The sequence below is a fragment of the Podarcis vaucheri genome (genome assembly GCF_965113315.1).
Source record: "Podarcis vaucheri genome assembly, chromosome: 2".
Classification (NCBI taxonomy): domain Eukaryota; kingdom Metazoa; phylum Chordata; class Lepidosauria; order Squamata; family Lacertidae; genus Podarcis; species Podarcis vaucheri.
In genome coordinates, this window is record NC_138760.1 from 117,130,994 (window position 1) to 117,145,781 (window position 14,788).

At 51.6% G+C, this 14,788-nt stretch overlaps 1 protein-coding gene across 4 annotated transcripts in view; it reads right to left on the reverse strand.

Moving 5' to 3' along the window:
- DDR1 (discoidin domain receptor tyrosine kinase 1) overlaps positions 1 to 14,788 on the reverse strand; it is a 108,724-nt gene that overhangs the window by 65,926 nt on the left and 28,010 nt on the right. Inside the window, exon 1 of one of the 4 annotated variants that reach the window (XM_082209402.1) lies at positions 2,981 to 3,155. The exons of 1 other annotated variant lie outside the window; for it this stretch is intronic. The gene's annotated coding sequence lies outside the window, so the exon portion shown is untranslated. Of the gene's footprint in view, positions 1 to 2,841; positions 3,156 to 14,788 lie in introns of those variants that run through there. 2 more of the 4 variants (XM_082209400.1, XM_082209404.1) reach the window with 2 other exon arrangements.

Below are 14,788 nucleotides of genomic sequence, written 5' to 3' on the forward strand. Positions count from 1 at the left end.
AACCCAGAAATAGTACCCCGGGTTAAGAACTTTGCTTCAGGGTGAAAACAGAAATCGCGCAGCGGTGGCGCAGCAGCAGGAGGAGGCCCCATTAACTAAAGTGGTGCTTCAGGTTAAGAACAGTTTCAGGTTAAGAACGGGCCTCCGGAATGAATTAAGTACTTAACCCAAGGTACCACTGTATTCCGAACTTAAAAATGAAAAGCATAGAAGAGGCTTAAAGACTCTCTAAAGGCAATTTTTTTTTAAATGTAGTATAAACACCAACTGGGAAACATTTGACTGTGAGCGTTCCAATTGGAGAACAGCCTTTACCAAAGGTGTCATGGGCTTTGAAGACACTCAAACTCAGGACGCAAGGGAGAAATGTGCTAAGAGGAAGGCACACTTGGCAAATCCACACCATGATCAACTCCTGCCCAGAAACCTATGTCCCTACAGCGGTACCTCGGGTTACATACGCTTCAGGTTACAGACTCCGCTAACCCAGAAATAGTGCTTCAAGTTAAGAACTTTGCTTCAGGATGAGAACAGAAATCGGGCTCCGGCGCCGCCGCGGCAGCAGGAGGCCCCATTAGCTAAAGTGGTGCTTCAGGTTAAGAGCCGTTTCAGGTTAAGAACGGACCTCCGGAATGAATTAAGTGCTTAACCCGAGGTACCACTGTACTGTGGAAGGACGTGTGGATCCAGAATTGGTTTCCACAATCACTTACGGACTCATTGTTAAAACCATGTTTATGGAAGACAATCTTATTCGACTACGAGTGATCGCCAAAGAAAGAAGAAGACAGTGTCAAACTAGGACCCAGGAGGGTGACCTCAGTGGGTGACCTTGGTCGGGTCACAGCCTCTTAACCTACCTCAAGGGGTCATTGTAGGGATTAACCAAGATTTGGGGGGGGGTGAATCATGTACTCCTTGGAGAAAAAGGTAGGATATAAACTAAGCTACTCTGCTTGCCCGCTTAAGAAAACTGGAGGGGCCAGCCAGATGGAGATGCCCGTTGCCAGCCGGGCATCCACAGATCTCCATGCAGTTGCAATTGGACCCGTGCCACTTGCAAAACGTGCCTGGCGAATTTCGAACGTTTATGACAAACGTTGGATACAAGCCAATATCCCCACTGGCGGTTTGAACCCCCTTTTGAGCCATGTGGGCTTCTGGCTACTGCTGCCGCAGCCTCATTAAACATGGTGATTACAGGACAAGGTGGTTTAAAAACATCGGAAATCTGCCTTGTTGTGACGAACCCCAACCCTGTTAATAAAAATATTAATGCTTGTCTGTATGCACAGTGCTCTTCCTAAGCGCTCAAGAGTGCTCTCCCTGAATAATCACCATAATAAATCTCTAGCATTGCAACCCTGGTGCATTATACTAATAGTCTTGATTTCTAAACTTAAGTCCACGGTTGCTGTATTAAAACGCCAAGGAATAATCTGTCGCTGTTAGAATCCTGGCATTTCTCGGATGCCCAAACCTAAAGAGAGCCACTTTCTTTTCCCCTGCGTGGAACCAGAGAGAAAGGTTAAGAGCTGTTCATCCATCGGCAAGCAGCAGGAAAGCTCAAAACCCACCTGCCTTTCGAAAAGCAGCTGGCGTCACGGCTGAAAAATGGGAAATGAAGGGCAACTTTGCACATGCTGGAGTTTCAGGCCCCTGGCCGTAAAGCCTCTTGGTCAGAAAAGCCAGATGAAAGGGGTGGGAAAGAGGGAAATCAATCAAAGGGTGGAATCTGATCTTGGTTTTTACAAGATGCACATTGTGGGAAACACAGATCAGAAATGACACCACGTCTCAGATAATAGGTACTGGGCAGGGGGTGTTTGGAAACCTGTTTTTCCCTAATCCCAGAAAACCGGGGGTGGGGGGCAGGGGGAAGAGAACCTAGCTGGGGTTGCCTTGGGATGTTTCACAGGTAATAATAATAATAATAATAAACCCTTCCATACAGAAAGCAGTCACATCCACAAACTAGTGTGCAATCTCTGAATCATCTGTGGTTAGATGTAAATATATATCTGTACATTATTGCCAGCAGCGATTTCAGTATGTATTACTACATTTCTCTCCCACCTTTTCTTCAAGGCTGCGAACGTGGTTCTCCTCGCTCCATGTCATCCGTACAACAATCCTGTGGACTCAAACCCCGGTTCCCCAAGTCCAACACTCTAACCACTCCAACACACCGTCTCTCTTTGTGCAAATCCCCCAACGACATGAACAGGTGCAGCCCAGAGCCTAGTCCCACACTCTAACCACTACACCACACTGCCGTCTCTCTTCCGAAAGAGCTCAAGAGCAGTGTACAACTGAAAGCGGGGGAACATATTATACATGCGCGAGTCACTGCGCATTCAGCGGTGCACACAATTGCGGGTAGGACGAGTTGGGTTGCATGCTAATTGCCACACAAAAGCGCAGCCCATTCGCGATGTCTGCCGCAGCCCTTAACGGTGAGGGAAAGGCACTCTGCCCATGATCAGGGACACTCTCTTCTTCGCACGTTCCAAGGGTTAAACCGGACGCCGAGGAGCTTCTGTTGCTAAGAGATGGGGAGCCCCAACGCAGCCTAAGCTCAAGACTCCAGAGGACACCCCGCTACGCCCCGAATCCACTTCTCTTGACACGTATGTATACAAAGCAAGCAGGCGGCAGGTGATAATGGCTTGAAGCCAAGCCCAGACCAGGAACTGGGAAGAAGCCCCAGTTTGTTTTCATTGCTTTATGGACTCCTCCTGCCTCGCCCGGGTTCGTCTCACTTTCAACGCTGGCTCAAGGTTACAAAAGGAAGGAAAAGGAAAAGGCGCACGGGAGTGGAGAGGTGGGGGGGGGGGTTACCTTTTCTGGGTTCTCCTCTTCAAACTCAAACAGTGCTTAAATCCACCTAGTTACAGAACCGGGTAAAATGCGGCGGAAAGAAAAGAGAGAATTAACTCCGCCAAGACAGAAAGATAGAAATTCCAGCTCCGGAGCTCACTTGGTAAGAGGAATAATCCAGCCGGGAACCAGGGCGCAGAGAGAAGGCGCGTCTGCCGTGCGCAAAAGCGCGAGCCGGGGCCGAGCCGCCTTGCAACTGGCGAGGGAAAAGAGTCCTGCTCCGAAGTTGCACAGCCAGTTGCTCCCGGCTGATCTCATCCAGCCCGATTTGCATAGCTCGCTCTCTTTCTCTTCCCCTCCCCGCCTTGGCCGTCCTTGGCGGGGCGGGGACTCGGCTGCTGCCCGCGGCCGGCTGGCGCAGGAGGCGTTGCAACGCGCGCGCTTCCCTCCCTCCCTCCTCTTTCCTTTCCTTTCTTTTACACCCACCTCTCCAGCCCGGCCCCCTCTCGCTTCGCATCGCCAGCGCGCCAGCCTCTCTGAAATTAACTCACGCCTTTTTTGCTCAGCTGTTGGCGGCCAGTTTCTCTCTTTCTCTCTCTCTCTCTCTCCCAAGAGAGGCCCCCCTCGCCTAGTTTGGTGGCGCTTGGATTGCGCCTGCAAGAGAGGAGAGGGAGAGAGAAGGGGGGTGGAGGCTCCTCCTGGGCTGCTGTACCCCAAGGCGAAGCTGAGCTCCGAAAGTCGCCGGGCAAAGGTCTCTCCTCTCTCCGGCTTTTTGTCTGGACAGAAAAGGGCAACCTGGGAAAGATCTCTCTGTGGTTTCTTTGTGAGAGATAAGATAAAGCCAAGTGTTCTTAAAGCGCCACTTCTCCAGCCTGCTCAGGAGGGAGAGGAAAGTTTCTCTGCAGCAATCAGTGTTCCAGATCTTTTTCTTTTATTGTAGCTGTTTGCTATGCCATGGCATGCGTGGCGCTGTAAAAAATAATAATAATAAAATACAATAGGCTGGAGATGCTTTTATAGAATTGTAGAGTCGGAAGGGATCCCCCAGGGTCCTGTAGCCCAACCCTCTATTTTGCAGAAATAAATCTAGAATTTGAGACGGTGGGAAACGGAGGAAGAAAATGAAAACACGGGCAGAGATAAACAGTGGGAGAAAACATGTATGTGTGTGGTTGTTTAAACTACAGGTGATTTGTTGTGGGATCATTATTATTTAGTAATGTGTAATGAACTTTGTATAATAGAATGATAGTTATTTCCTTTGAGTAAACAACACTGTCCTTCCTCCAAGGAGCTCAGGCTACCCCAATTTTATCCTCACAACAATCTTTTGAGGCAGGCTAGGCTGAGGGAGGGGACACGGGTGGCGCTGTGGTCTAAACCACAGAGCCTAGGGCTTGCCAATCAATTCGAATCCCCACAACGGGGTGAGCTCCCATTGCTCGGTCCCTGCTCCTGCCAACCTAGCAGTTCGAAAGCACGTCAAAGTGCAAGTAGATAAATACAGTGGCGTAGCGTGGGATCTCAGCACCCGGGGCAAGGCAAGTAATTTGCGCCCCCTAACCCGGGGCAAGGCAAGTAATTTGCACCCCCTAACCCGTGGATTTTAGCACTCGAGTCTCTTCCGCGCGCCCCCAGATGTTGCGCCAGGTGCAGCAGGCCCCCCTGCACCCCCCACGCTACGCCACTGCTCCCACCACAAGTCTTCAGGACAGCCATCCGAAGGCTGGCGCGGGGAGAAGGTCTCTCCGCCCCACCGCCAGGCTTCGGAGCATCCTTCCGAAGGCTGGCGCGGGGAGAAGGTCTTTCCGCCCCACCGCCAGGCTTCGGAGCAGCCTTCCGAAGGCTGGCGGGAGGAGGTCTCTCCGCCCCACCGCCAGCCTTCGGAGGAGGTCCGAGGACAGTGGGGTTCCTGCTTCCTCGAGGAGGGCCAGCCAAACGCGCCCCCCCAAATGTTGCGCCCGGTGCGGCCGGCACCCCTGGCACCCTCCACGCTACACCACTGGATAAATAGGTACCGCTGTGGCGGGAAGGTAAACAGCGTTTCCTTGCACTGCTCTGGTTCGCCAGAAGCGACTTAGTCATGCTGGCCACATGACCCAGAAGCTGTATGCCGGCTCCCTCGGCCTATAGAGCGAGATGAGCACGCAACCCCAGAGTCGTCCGCGACTGGACCTAATGGTCAGGGAGAGTGGCAGCTCAAGGTCACTCATCAAGATCCTGAAGAACTGTGACACCACAGCGGCTCTCGCTTTCTAACATGGCACAACAGTGTGCAGAGGTGGCACTTACCAGCCTCCCCCCCCCAAAAAAAAAAAATATTCAAGTTGGCACCCCTGACAGTGTGGGGTAAGTTAAAGAGGGAGGGGGCACAGCAGGTATCAGTAGCGAACCTTGCTGGTGGGTCAAGAGGAGAACCCACAAGTTCCCACAGGTGCCCCCATCCTTGCACAGCTGGCTTGCAACCTGATCTAAGGTAAGTTGCAATAGCAACATTCACTGTGCAAATATACAGAGGAGGAGGAGGAGGAGGAAGACGACAACGAAGAAGGTGCCCAAATGGATCACGGGAGGTTAGATCTGAAAAGGTGAAGATTACTGAGCAGGGAAGAGTGAGAAGAGTTCTAAATATCACACCACTAGGATTTGTTTTGAGAAAGATATGTGACACTACAGAGGCCGTCCAAGGTATTTGATAGTGTCCACAACTTTCCTGGACATTGCAGTGGCATGTGTGTGTTTGTGAATCATGCCATTATCAAACCCAGGATTTCCTGGCTTCAGGAATGACTTAGATCCTGCTGCTGTGCTGCCTGTGGGCTTTCCACAACGCATCTCCTCTCTCCGGACTGGAAATTACAGAATTGCTGAGAGTGAAAGCTAAGCTGGCACAAGGGCAGAGCGTGACAATAGAAAACCATTTCCCAGCAGCAAAGGTTTCCCCTTTGATTATGGACGAGCCAGAATGAGAAACTGATGAATACACGTGGACATGACTTATTTCATTTTATGTAAGGGGGGGGGAGGGACATTTTGCAGAACTTGGGAGCCAGCCAGGTTTTCCAAGGAAAACCTGTGGAGGAGACCCAAATGCCAGGTCATGGAAGGTTCCTGCTCTTAATTGGTGGGTGCTGATCTCCTCCCCCTCTTCGCCTCCATATTCTCACAGCCGCTCTTACTACGACCAGAAGGGTTGCCGTGTTCATCTGTTACAACAAAACACACACACACACCAGAGGAGAGGGAGGGAGAAAGGGCTGTGGCGTCTTAAAAACGAACAGATTTATTGTGACAGATGCTTTCACACGTCAGATGAAGTGGGATCTAGTCTACAAACGTTTATGCCCCAATAAATCTGTGTAAGTCTATAAGGTGCCACAGAACTTTCTCCCCTGTGCACGGTTGCAATTAAGTCACATCTTTTAGAGCTGTGCCCTAGCACTGAGAGAGGTTCTACAGATGTGGCCCAAGAAGCCCTGGTTCAGATTAGGGAAGAGGGTTTAAAATGGGGGCTTCCATGGGTGCTTATTGAGCATTCATCCTGATTAGTTGGCAGAGAAGTTGGCTGCAGCAGGCAACGCATTTCTTGGAGGCAGGAACTGCTGCCTCTGCAGATCCTGCTGCCCGAGGTGGTTGCCTGACCTTGCCTCATGGGTGGGCTGCCCCTGAAGACCGGTATAAAGGCAAAGGTACCCCTCCCCGTACGGGCCAGTCGTGACCGACTCTAGGGTTGCGCGCTCATCTCGCTCAAGAGGCCGGGAGCTGGCGCCGTCCGAAGAAACTTCCGGGTCACGTGGCCAGCGTGACGAAGCTGCTCTGGCGAGCCAGCACCAGCGCAGTGCACGGAAACACCGTTTACCTTCCCGCCGGAGTGGTACCTACTTATCTACTTGGACTTTGACGTGCTTTCGAACTGCTAGGTGGGCAGGAGCTGGGACCGAACGACGGGAGCTCACCCCACCGCAGGGATTCGAACCACCGACCTTACGATCAGCAAGTCCTAGGCACTGAGGTTTTACCCACAGCGCCACCCGCGTCCCTTGAAGACCGGTATACATTGGGGCAATAGAACCCTTTGGCTCACAATTTGGATAGCCATAATAGGAGGGAGAGATCTTCATAATGCAGCGGGAGGGGAGAGACACCCAGATGCCTCTGACTACACCACTGGTATCTGAACTTGACATAAGAACATGAGAAGAGCTTTCTGAATCAGGCCAGAGACCCATCTAGTCCAGCGTCCTGTGAGAAGCCAGCAAACTGGGCCCCAGCACAAAAGCCGTCTTCCCCTCTGGCATTCAGAAACTAGGACTGCCATATGTCCAGATTTCCCTGGACATTACCGGGATTTCAAAGGTGCAATTGACCTCCGGGGGTAATTTCTGAGAGGCGGCGCTTTGTCTTGGATCTTAGAGGCAAGTCAATCAATAAAACACAGATTGGGGGGAGGGGCATTTTTGTAAAAACAACTTTCAGGGTGTCCTCGTTTTTACTTTTTGATACAGTGGTACCTCGGGTTAAGAACTTAATTCGTTCTGGAGGTCCGTTCTTAACCTGAAACTGTTCTTAACCTGAGGTACCACTTTAACTAATGCAGCCTCCCGCTGCCGCTGCACCGCCGGAGCACGATTTCTGTTCTCATCCTGAAGCAAAGTTCTTAACCTGAGGTACTATTTCTGGGTTAGTGGAGTCTGTAACCTGAAGCGTCTGTAAGCCGAGGTACCACTGTATTTGGGAATCCTACAGAAGCTCACTGCCTCTAGCGTAACCATCATGGCTGTTGGTCATCGATAGCCTTTCCCTCCATGATGTTATCTAATCTTCTTCTAAGAACTTATGAAGAGCCTGACATACAGATGATCTCAGTAAGAGGGACCAACAGAATGACTTACTATGGCACAAAGCCTCCCTAATGGGAATTGAGGTAGTCTTATTTTGCTCGCTGGATGCTTTTACTGCTTTTTTTTTTTACCGCTGACTATTTATTGCATTTCATGATGACTTGAGATGTATGATCTATTGATTATTTTTACGATTCTGTTTGCATGGTTTTATGCTGCCAGTTGCTTTGAGAGCTCTTAAGGGGCGGAAAGGGAGGTTTCTGCCAGGATGCTCCAGGAATTTCTAGTAGGGCAGGAGTCCCCAAACTAAGGCCCGGGGGACTCGTTTATCCAGCCCGAAGTTGCTGAAGTTGCCTGAAGTTGCATCTGGTTGGCTACTGTAAAAAGAGGATGCTGATCTAGATGGGGCCCAATCCAGCCAGCTCTCCTTACGTGCTTTTGCTGGTATGCTTGGGTGAATTCCCCAAGATTTGGGTAAGACGAAGGGAGCAGTTCGCACTTCAGCAAGGTCTGTGCTTTTCTCTGCCGCTCAGCTACTCTTAAATTAAAGAGCAGGCGAGAGAGAGGTCCTGTCTGCACAGATCTCCTGTGTCATGTCTAATTTGGCCCTTAAAAAACCGGAAAAGATTCGGAGGAGAGCAACATAGATGATTGCTGGTTTGGAATGCATGATTAACGCCGGAGGAAAAGCTGAAGGAACGGGGCAGGTGTAGCCCCGCGTGAAGGAGGATTAAGGAGAACATGGGCAGTGATTTTCCAAGAATCAGAAAGACTGTTGTAAACAAGAAGAAGACCACGACCTTGAGGAATGGGTCAAGAAGCAAGGTAAGGGTTTTCTGTGCTGATGGGCAGGATCCGGTTGGGCAACATCAAGAATCACAAGGACACAGAAAAAGGGCCCTTCCAAACTAGGGGTTCTCTTCATGGCTGCATTTTGCCACATTTCATCATCATCATCAATTTATTTATACCCTGCCCAACTGGTTGAGTTTCCCCCAGCCACTCTGGACGGCTCCCAACAGGATGTTAGAAACACAATAAAAGATCAAACATTAAAAACTTCCTTAAACAGGGCTGCCTTCAGATGTCTTCTAAAAGATTTGTTTGTTTCCCTGACATCTGATGGGAGGGCGTTCCACAGGGAGGGTGCCACTACCAAGAAGGCCCTTTGCCTGGTTCCCTGTAACCTCACTTCTCGCAATGAGGGAAGCTGGACCTCAGTGATACAGTAACAGTGCATTAGGAGTTAGGCTGAAGCATATATGCTTGTTCTGTTTTGTTCTGCAGTTCTTCTCCAGTGTTACCACATTATTGCTCGAAGGGGAGGGGGACATTTTTGCATATTGTCAGCGGCGTAGCGTGGGTTGTCAGCACCCAGGGCAAGGCAAGTAATTTGCGCCCCCTAACGGGGGCAAGGCAAGTACCGGTAATTTGCGCCCCCTAACCCTACAAATCTATGCCTATGAATGATGGTCCCTCTCTCTCTGTCTTTCTCATATTCCAATTGATTCCCATTTCCGCCGATCGATCCCCGAAGCTCACCCAGCGAAATTCGTGCGTAATTACGCTTCGCCATCCCTAATCCTGCCGCTTCCACCGGGAAATCATGATGGTGCGTTTCTCCTCTCCAAACTTTCCCCGGGCCTTTGCCGGCCGGTGCAGCCCTTTTGGCTACGAGCTCCCCTCCTTCTCTGCCCGCTTCCGACCCCACCTCCCCGTCCAGCCTCCCTACCTCTTGAAAAAAGGCGCCGGCGCCGAGCAGGACACCCCCGTGGCCATCGGAGAGAGGCGGGGCCGAGGGAGGCAAGCCAATGGGCAAGGCGGGGTAGGTGGCCACGGGGGCGGGCGCTGCCGCAGTCCTCGGGTGGGCAAGGTAGGAGCAGGCGGAGGCTGGCCAGCCGCTCTGACAATAGGGGCGGGCCGAGGGCACGACGGGGCTGGGCCCTCTGGACTCGCGCCCCCCCAGATGTTGCGCCCGGTGCGGCCGGCACCCCTGGCACCCCCCACGCTACGCCACTGCATATTGTATGTTGCTGGAAACCAAAAGAAGGGAGAGTCGCTCTTCATTTCAGTCCTGTATTAGGCAGCGTGATCTCAGCTTTCCTATTTAACTCAGTGCCATACTGTAAGCCGCCCAGAGTGGCTGGGGAAACCCAGTCAGATGGGTGGGATATTATTATTATTATTATTATTATTATTATTATTATTATTATTATTATTATTATTATTCCAGCTGGTGCTGAGCCCTCCTGCTAGTGTTAATCAGTCTTCCTCCACCACCAAACAGCGTTTAGGAGCTGGCAGCTCACCAGGGAAGGCTCCATGGGCTGAATCAGGTCCACGGACCACTAATACAGCCCTTACCTCCTAGTGGTAGCAGCAAGAAAACACCTAGAACGTTTGCCAAGCTAAGCAGAGTCCGGTATGGTTCCAAATTGGATGGGAGACTGCGTGTTGAGATTGTTGCATTGCAATTAGTTGTACTACACTGGACTAGATGAACACCCATGGCTTCCCCCAAAGCATCATGGGAACTGTACTTTGTTAAGCAGGGGCAGAGGAAAGGGAGTGCCCCGGGTGTCACCACTGAGGGGGTAACAAAATGCCGGGCAGCACTCACCGTAGGGCCTGCAGCATGCCTGAGCCACGCGTCTCTCCGCGCTGGCCAAACGGTCCACCCGCTGCCCCCCCCCAGTTGTAGTGCGGCTGAGTGGGAGGAGGCAGGCAGACTCTGGAGGCCCCATGGAGCGCCCTGCCCTCACGCCGCCCTGAGCGCGCCACTCCAGCAGCCTGAGCAGCTTCCTCCTCCACTGTTGTTAAGGGTACTGAGACCTGCTTGGAGACGCCTATTCCCGTCACAGAGTGCAATTACCAGAGTGTTTTATGGAATCATAGAATTGTAGAATTGGAAGGGACCACAAGAGTTCATCTCATCCAATGTAGGAATCTTTTGCCCAACGTGGGGATTGAACCCACAACCCTGAGATCAAAAGCCTCACGCTCTACTGACTGAGCTATCAATCCCTCTTCCCAGGGAACTCTGGGAACTGTAGTTCTCTCCCAACAATTCTCTGTGCCCTTAACAAACTATAGTTCCCAGGAAGCCACGACTGTTTAAAGTGGTATCATACCGCTTTAAACGTATAGTGCAGATGGAGCCAGAGTCTCATATGCACTACCATCTGCAGTTAAGACCAGTTTTGCGTTTGTCATAATTTAAATTGGAGAAAAGAGCTGGTGCAAAGGGTTAACCGAATTCTTCTTCCACATTACAGCCCTGATCCAGCCTGCCCTCCCCACTGGGATGCTTTTAAACAAAGGCAAAACCTGTCCCGGTGATGCAATCCTGGATCTGCCATGTGACACGTCTAGGAATGGCCTTCGAATAATAGGCTCCCAAGGAGAGATTCTGAGCTCCTCCAGGTCCTTTTCAGATTGCCTGCCTGCCTGCCACCCAGGCACTGGCTGCTGCAGGCCCGGGCAGGTAAAACATCAACCCTAAACAGCTTGCTTAATAGCGGCAAAGGCTTGAGCAGGGCAGGTCTAGACGTCTCCTGCTGGATTAGCTGAAATGACTCAGAGAGCAGCTGGGAGGGGAGAGGGAGACACAAGGAAGCTGGAATTTCATTTGGGTTACGCAGCGGGTTGGGGGGGGAGAGGCAGGGAGGCGGAACCCCCCTGGGTTCCAAAGGGTGAAATCCAGCAAGTGGGAGAAGGCCAGGGTGACTCTCTTTCTGGGCCTGAATATTCAAGGAAGAGCGTGGGGTCAGCCGTGGAAGGTAGCTGACGGGTTTTCTGAGAGGGGAGTTGGAGCCCAGCTGGGGCAACAGAGCCCTTTGGGGCTGGGGAGAGGAAATGGAGCTGTCTGCCTGTCTACACACATAGTTCAGGGAGGCAGCATGGGATTCTGGAAGCAGGATTCTCCCGTTCTCTGGGAGGCGGTGGCGAACGGAATGTGCCGGCCCTGTCACGAGGCAAGTGGAGGAGGCTGCCTCAAGCCACGTTTCTTAGGAAGGGCTGTAGCTCAGTGGCTGAGCACTCACTTTGCCGGCAGGGGGTTCAAAGTTCAGTTTTTGGCACCTCCGGGTCGGACTGGGAGAGACACACACCCCTAGAATCCTCTGAGCTACATGGACCAGCACTGAATCGGCATAATGTTCTGAAGCATTTCTCTGTTTCTCTGTGACATGTTAGTTTAAGGGGAGGGCTGTAGCTCAATGGCAAAGTGGGAATCCAGAGCAGTAATAAAGCACACAGCACCAGTGAACTCTTTCTTCCAGGGAAGAAGGTCAACTCAGAAGGCCAGGCCTAGTGGGCACAGCAACTCATCCTGGTAGAACTTGCCCCTATGAGGCAGTTGCCAGGACTGAAGGTCCCTGCCCTCCCACAACTGCCTAAGGCTCCTGCTGTCCTGGGGCCTTCCCAAGCAATCTGAGACTACGCCGGTGCGTCTGTCTTTGCTCCAGCCTTCTTCACACCTCTACTGGTTCTGCGAGGCCAGTGGGGAGGGGAGCAGGTCACAGCAGGAGGGGGAGACAGCCTGGCTTCTTCAGCAGCCTGACTCATCTCTGTCTCTTTGCCCCTCTCCTCTCCAGCTGCCACTTCTGGACTGCTCTCCACCACTACCTCTTCCTGCTCACTAAGCCTCTTTCAGATTCTGACACCTCCTCCTCCCAGTCTTCTTCTCCCTCTGATCACTCGTTGTCCCCACCCCCAATCTCCTGGCTCTGAGTCTTCTTCCCTTGGTGTTTCCCCAACTGGTGCCTCCCACTGCTCCTCTGCCCCCAGCCAGTCCATGACAAGAGGGTTTCCTATCTGAAACCCTGGAGAACTGCTGCAAGGCAGCATAGAGAGAACCCTGGGGTTTATGGTCCAGTGGCCTGACTTGGTAGAACACAGCTTCCTATGTCGGATGCCATTAAGGACAGCAGAGTGTGTTTCAAATATAGCTCTGGGCCACACAGAGCACAGGTTGTCCTCTTGCACAGCAAGACACACTGGACAGGGCAGGAGCTGCACGAGAGCACATGGTGTGAGTGGCACTTTGTGAGTAGGAGTAATAATAATAATAATAATAATTTATTATTTGTACCCCGCCCATCTGGCTGGGTTTCCCCAGCCACTCTGGGCGGCTTCCACAGAGACCAAAAATGCACTAAAACGTCACACATTAAAAACTTCCCCGAACAGGGCTGCCTTAAGATGTCTTCTGAATGTCAGGTAGTTGTTTATCGCTTTGACATCTGGTGGGAGGGCGTTCCACAGGGTGGGCGCCACTACCGAGAAGGCCCTCTGCCTGCTTCCCTGTAGCTTTGCTTCTCGCAGTGAGGGAACCTCCAGAAGGCCCTCGGCGCTGGACCTCAGCATCTGGGCAGAATGATGGGGGTGGAGACGCTCCTTCGGGTATATTGGGCCGAGGCAGTTTAGGGCTTTAAAGGTCAACACCAACACTTTGAATTGTGCTTAGAAATGTACTGGAAGCCAATGTAGGTCTTTCAAGACCGGTGTTATGTGGTCTCGGTGTCCACCCCCAGTCACCAGTCTAGCTGCCGCATTCTGGATTAGTTGTTGTTTCCGGGTCACCTTCAAAGGTAGCCCCACGTTGAGCGCATTGCAGTAGTCAGCAGTAGTAGGAGGAGGAGGAGGAGGAGTGAAATTTGGGTTTCCTGCCCCAGGCCCTGATTAAAATACCCGTGCAGAAGTTCGGATATGTTTCTCAGGTTGAGAAACGTCAATGCATGCCCTGAGGGTCGGATCAAAGCTGCCACCAAGTCCATCCTCTGGTTTCTGAGAGCGGACCACTCAACGTTTGTGGCAAGCCCGTGTAACCAGACCACATGGAGAAAGGTGGATCCAAGTGCAGATTGTGGCTGGTTCAAAGCAGATTTGCAGGACCCAGCCTCTTCTAATTGGGCCAGTTCAGGTGAACTGAGAAGCAGCCCTATCTGATTATCGAACAACTGTAAGTCTAATTCCCTCTGGGGAGAGACCATCGCTCGGGAACTCAGTAGTTTTGTACATGTCCGAGGTTCTTATCTTGGCATCTCTTGTTTAAAGGTTTCAGGTAGCAATTGATGGGAAATGTCTCTGCCTGAGATGCTGGAGAGACAACGCACCATTAGACAAACAAGCAGTCAGATAGTGAAAAGATCCCAAAGTCAGGAATCATATGGATTAAGCCCTGAATGGAGAAACTGTGGCCTTTTAAATGCTGTTGCATTGCCCAGCTGCCATCATCCCTGACCTCTGAGCATGCTGGCCGGGTCTGATGAGCAGGCCATCTTTACCCGGGGGTGCAAGGGGTGTGGGTCACCTGGGCGCCGAATTCTGGGGGGTGCTAGGCGCCCACCGCTGAAGCCGCCTAAGCTCTTAACTATTTTGTTGTTGTTGTTTACTCGTTTAGTCGTGTCCGACTCTTTGTAACCCCATGGACCAGAGCACGCCAGGCACTCCTGTCTTCCACCGCTTCCCGCAGTTTGGTCAAAGTCATGCTGGTAGCTTCGAGAACACTGTCCAACCATCTCGTCCTCTGTCGTCCCCTTCTCCTTGTGCCCTCCATCTTTCCCAACATCAGGGTCTTTTCCAGGGAGTCTTCTCTTCTCACGAGGTGGCCAAAGTATTGGAGCCTCAGCTTCACGATCTGTCCTTCCAGTGAGCACTCAGGGCTGATTTCCTTCAGAATGGATAGGTTTGATCTTCTTGCAGTCCATGGGACTCTCAAGAGTCTCCTCCAGCACCATAATTCAAAAGTATCAATTCTTCGGCGATCAGCCTTCTTTATGGTCCAGCTCTCACTTGCATACATCGCTACTGGGAAAACCATAGCTTTAACTATACCCTTAACTATCTACCTGTTATGAAATAATAAATAATTTTGATCAAGCTAGAAAAACAAAATACATATATAACTAGGTATTACCAAAATATATACCTACAGTTCCACTTAGGGACGCGGGTGGCACTGTGGGTTAAACCACAGAGCCTAGGACTTGCCGATCAGAAGGTCGGCGGTTCGAATTCCCGCGACGGGGTGAGCGCCCGTTGCTCGGTCCCTGCTCCTGCCAACCTAGCAGTTTGAAAGCAAGCCAATTGCAAGTAGATAAATAGGTACCGCTCCGGTGGGAATT